The sequence below is a fragment of the Heterodontus francisci genome, chromosome 8 (assembly GCF_036365525.1).
Source record: "Heterodontus francisci isolate sHetFra1 chromosome 8, sHetFra1.hap1, whole genome shotgun sequence".
NCBI classification, from domain to species: domain Eukaryota; kingdom Metazoa; phylum Chordata; class Chondrichthyes; order Heterodontiformes; family Heterodontidae; genus Heterodontus; species Heterodontus francisci.
The window spans coordinates 57,287,358-57,293,357 of record NC_090378.1 but is presented as its reverse complement, the minus strand read 5'-3'; positions in this window follow the sequence as shown (position 1 = coordinate 57,293,357).

Sequence of the window (6,000 nt, the reverse complement as noted above, 5' to 3'; positions counted from 1 at the left end):
TGATGGAATTTCTCCAGCGCTCTGATGTGCTGCTAATGCACAGTCCAGGTCTCTCTGCAATCCAGGAGTGTGGTGACAACAACTGCTCTGTACACGAAGACTTTTGTTGACTTGCAGAAGTCTTTGTTGTCAGACACTCGTTGCCGTGGTTTGTAGAAGGCTGAGTTGGCGCAGCTGATCTGGTGTTGAATCTCCTCATCAATGGTGGCCTTTGGAGAGAGGTGGCTGCCAAGATATGGGAAGTGCTCACCATATTCAAAAAACTCTCCTTCAATATATATGGGAGGTGGAATATTTGGCTGACCTGGTGTGGGTTGATACGAATCCCTCCGTGGATCACCACTTTAACATTGAGGAGAGGCTTGTGCGCTCCGAGGATCCCTTGAGCGATGCAGTCGGAAGCCTCTTGCTCCTACTAGGGCTACCCAAAGCAGCGAGGTCAGGGGGTGGTGCCAGACAAAGTGCAGACCAAAAAGTCCTCAACTGCAGAACAGACAAAGGAAGACTCTGCGCCTCACCAGCTGCGAAGGCGGAAGAAGCCAGCAGCGGCAAGGTGGTGCCAGTCATCGTGGTTCGACACATCACTGAAATCTGAACAATTCATCAAGATCGTGTGGACAATGACAGCTCCCCAGGGTCCCCACTTTAAGGTCATCCACAGGCTTCTACCTGGGTCCATTTGCCAAGTTTTGTGGTGATGGAGAATTGGTGATGAGAACAGGGCTAATAACCTGGGAGTCCCTAATCAAGAATCTGCACACAGGCGACAGATGCATTAAGGTCGTTAGACACCTGTGTTGGGACAGAGGTGTCTTTGGGCAGCAGCATTTGTGACTGAGCAATCCTCTTCAGGATACCCTCTGCTCACCCCAAATCGGGAGGGGGCTAGAAAAGGTGCCCTAAAAATAGGCTGTTCTACTTTCTCCTGGCTGGGGAACCACACCCTGCAGGATCACCATCTTCATGGTCAAAGAAAGAAAATTTTAAATTTTGCCACTGGGAATATTAGAACATTCATGGATAATCTCAAGAGTGACTGTCTGGAAAGAAAAACTGCAATCGTATCACGTGAGTTATCAAGAGTCCAAATTGACATAGCCGTCCTCAGTGAGACCCGCCTTCCTGGGGAGGGGCAGTTGAAGAAACAAGCAGGGAGATGCACCTTCCACTGGAAAGGAAAGGAAAGGCCGACTGTGACCCTCATGTCCATGGAGTTGGTTTTGCCATCTGGAATTGGATCTGGGATGCACTGCCAGAATTCCCCAATTGCATAAATGAAAAACTCATGACACTTTGCCTACAGCTCAGCCATAATCAATATGCCATCGTCATCAGCGCTTATGCCCTGACCTTCGACTCTGATGAAGATGTTAAGGAAAAGTTCTATTTGGACTTTGAAGTCCTCACCGCCATCTCAAAAGATGATCATCCTTCTAGGGGATTTTAATGCCAGGGCTGGTCATGACTCCAATGTCTGGAGAGGAATCACTGGAAAAATGGGGTTGGAAAAGCCAATGCAAATTGTGTCCTCCTGTTGACAAACTGTACTCAGCATGGCCTCATTATAACAAACACTCTCTTCTGCCAGAAGTGTGGATTCAAAACCATATGGAGTCATCCTAGATCAAAGCACAGGCACCTCCTGGATCATACCAGTTTGTTCGAGTCAAAGATCTAAGTGATGTCTATCACTCGATCCATGCGGGGAACTGATGCTTGCTGGACAGATCATTGACTTGTTTGATTAGTGATGAACATCGACCTAGCAACAAGACATTGCAAGACCCAAATGTCCAAGAGGAAGATCAATGTCTCAGCCCTAAGGCAGCCTGAGTGAAGAGAAGTTTCCAAGTGCAGCTCACAACCAATCTGGAAAATCTTCAACGCATCCAACTCAATTTCAGAACAGTGGGAATAAATAAAGTCAGCTGACTCGGCTCCTGTCTCCAGACCACTGGGTTCGAGCATCGTCACCAGGACTAGTTCGATGAAAACTATGCCGAAGCAGACTATAGGACACCAGTGATGTGACTGAACCCCTCATCAATTTGGTGTCTCAGCCTATCCAAGGATCATGAAATGGTGGAGCTCAGAAGATGCATGACCCTAGTAAAAGCACCCCTGCAAGATGCAACTACTGATGCTTCAAGCTGCTGCAAGGAATGCCTAGGGCAGCACCTGTTAAATTACCTCATGTTCCTTGGTTGACTGCAGAATGTCGATGTTACGTGCCAGAACTCAGTTGTTCGTGGACTACTCCCCCATCTCTTAATATTGTAAGTAGCCACTCTGGCATTTTTCCTTTAAAAGCTGCACCCCTAAAGTCAGCTTTGCAGACCTCTAAAACAGAGCTGGGGCATGAGTTGTCATCAGGCAAGGCATTCCCTGGGCTGTCATTTCCCTTTATATCTTCTCCTGTTTTACTTGTGCTCCATGAATCATTCGTGCAGAACCCCCTAAATCATTACAGATATCGTAGAGTGCCAATTTCTGTGCTATTATTGGCAAGAACAAGTGATAGGGTAGTTTTGGAAGGATGGCCCTGCAGTTTGTATGGCTTCAGGGCCTCGAGCCTCCTGACTCTCCAATGCTGCATGCCTTCTGCCAATTGCAGAATTCTTCATTGGCTTCAGAATTTACCATGTACCAGGATCACCTCTTGTCCTTGATGTCTTCCCTTTGATTGTTTGCCAGCTTTTCTTGCAAGAGTCAGTGGTTAATGCATGTCCTAGTGAAAGGTTTTGAGGATGTGCATGCGAAGACAGGAATAAGCAGCAAGTGTGGGAAATAGTTGTAAGGGCATTAGCAAATGTTGGGTATACAAGTGTAAGTAGATGTAGCAGTGTCCCATCGTGATTGTAAAATGCTTGGAAAGCAGGAGAGGGAAGGATAACTTGTGCTGGGGCTAAAAGTAAGGTATTGCAGGACTATGTAGGGAGTAAGACAGATGTGAAGAGATTCATACATAGCCAATCCTGACAAGGTCATTTATTTTTGGCCTGCACAGTAATCCTTCAGTAACACACTGTCCAGCTCCTCAATGGTGACAGGGCCACCAGATTTCCCATCCTCAAACAACAAACTGCCCATACTCCTGGGATGAGAGGGTTATCTTATGAGGAAAGGTTGGACTGGCTTGGTCTGTATTCAAAGAGATGATCTTATTGAAACATACAAGATCCTGAGGGGACTTGACAGGGTGGATGTTGAAAGGATGTTTCCCCTTGTGGGAGAGGCTAAAACTAGGGGTCACAGTTTAAAAATAAGGGGTCTCCCATTTAAGGCAGAGATGATGAGAAATTTTTTCTCTGAGGCTCGTGAGTCTGTGAAACTCTCTTCCCTGGAGAGCAGTGGAGGCAGGGTCATTGAATGTTTTTTCAGGCAGAGGTAGACATTTTTGACAAACAAGGGAGTCTAACGGTATCAGGGGCAGGCAGGAAAGTGGAGTTGAGTCTGTAGACAGATCTGCCATGATCTTATAAAATGGTGGAGGGGCTGAATAGCCTACTCTTGCTCCTAGTTCATATGGTCATAAGCTGTAGGATTGCCATCGACAGCTTGCATGCAGTATTTAAACAAGGTCCAACCATTAAAATCAACTGAGTCTCCCACTTCTGTCAATAGGTGCCAGAGATGAAAAATCAATCTCAGTTTGTTTGCTTTTGTACCTTTATTCAGTAAAACGTTTAATTTGTAGATTTAACATAACATTTTAAGAAATGAGTATTACTTTATAAGATTTATAACAGAACATTTTACAAAGTTACAAAAAATTAGTAAAATTTGATAAAAGGCAACGTTAAAAATCTTGTTTCATCTCAGAGTCACTGAGTCAGAGTTATACAGCACAGAAACAGGCCCTTTGGCCCATCGTGTCCATGCCGGCCATCAAACACCTATCTATTCTAATCCCGTTTTCCAGCACTTGGTCCGTAGCCTTGTATGCTATGGCGTTTCAAGTGCTCATCTAAATACCTCTTAAATGTTGAGGGTTCCTGCCTCTACCATCCCCCCAGGCAGCATGTTCCAGATTCCAACCACCCTCTGGGTGAAATTTTTTTTCCTTAAATCCCCTCTAAACCTCCTGCCCCTTACCTTAAATCTATGCCCCCTGGTTATTGACACCTCCGCTAAGGGAAAAAGTTTCTTCCTATCTACCCTATCTATGTCCCTCATCATGCGCCTGCATTAAGAACTTGTATTTATATAGCCTTTTATCATAGCCTCATATTCTAAAGCGCTTTCTAGCCAATGCCTTACTTCTGAAGTGCATTTTTGTCATGTAGCTGAAGGTGGCAGTGAATGGTCCTGCACATGACAAATGAATGAAGGATTACAAAATGCTTTTTACTGGCATTAGTTGAAGGAGGAATGTTGGTAGGTGAAGGTACTGGAAGAACTCCCCATTCTTTAAATAGTGCCCTCGGGTTTGTTTTATTTACATTGACCTGAGTAAACTGAAAGGATCTAATTTTAAGCTTTATCAAAGAAAAAGGACTTGTATATGTATAGCACAACTTCAGAACATCAAAAAGTGCTTTACAGCCAATAAAGTACTTTTGAAGTGTACTGACTCATGCCGGAAATGCAGCAGCTAATTTGCATACAGCAAGGTCCCACTAACAATAACAGGCAATAATGACCTGATAATTTAAAATTAATTTAAGTAGCGTTGATTGGTTAGAACTCTTCTGCTCCTCTTTTTCTGGCTGGCAAGATGCAACTAGTAGGGTGCCACAGGGTTCGGGTCCTTGGGCCCCAACTATTTACAATCTATATTAATGACTTGGATGCAGGGATAGAAGGGACTACAGCCAAATTTGCAGATGACACTAAAATAGGTGGGATAGTAAGTTGCAATAAAGAAATAAGAAATTTACAAATGGATATGGATAGGTTAGGTGAATGGGCCAAAATTTGGCAGATGGAGTTTAACGTGGATAAGTGTGAGGTTATCCATTTTGGTCGGAAGAATAGAAAGGCAAATTATCTTAAATGGAGAGAAACTTCAGAGTGCTTCGATGCAGAGGGATCTGGATGTCCTTGTGTATCAATCGCAGAAAGCTAGAATGCAGGGACAGCAGATAATAAGGAAGGCAAATGGAATTTTGGCATTTATTGCTAAAGGAATAGAGTATAAAAGTAGGGAAGTGTTGCTGCAACCGTACAAGGCATTAGTGAGACCGCACCTGGAGTATTATGTAGTTTTCAGGAGGGATGTAGTTGCATTGGAGGCAGTTCAGAGGAGGTTCGCTAGATTGATTCCAGGGATGAGGGGTTTGTCTTGTGAAGAGAGATTGAGGAATTCAGGTCTTCATTCTCTAGAGTTTAGAAGAATGACAGGAGATCTAATTGAGGTATATAAGATGATTAAGGGGATTGACAAAGTAGACATACAGAGGATGTTTCCTCTTGTGGGGCAATCTAGGCTCGAGGGGCTGAATTGCCTACTCATGCTCCTAGTTCTTATGTTCTCTTCAAAATGATGCCATAGGTTCTTTAATTGCCACCTAAGAGGCCAGATAGGGCCTTGCTTTAAACTGACAGTGCAGCACCCCTTTAGTAGTGCACAGGAATGCCAGTCTGGATTGCGTTCTCCAGTCTCTGATGTGAGACTTGACCCCACAAACTTCAGCCTCAGAGGGGAACAGTGCTATCACTGAGCCACAGCTACGGTACTCGCTCAGTATTGCTTTGAAATAAAGGTTTATATTATACACACAGACTTATGGGGCTGAAACTCAACTTTGACTCAAGAAGTGAGAATGCTATCAAGTGAACTAAACTGATAGATCTTTTCTTGCTTTTTCAGTTCATTTTCATCAGTTACTAAACTGTTCTTTGTTGCTTAATGTTGGCCTAAATGTTGAAATTTAGTCCTCAATTTAGGTAAATTCTGTTTACCAAATGCTTCTTGTACAAATAAAACTCAATAATGTGCCTCTGCTAAAATAGTAACTTCTAATACTCAACAAATTATACTTGAAAAGGACATCTATT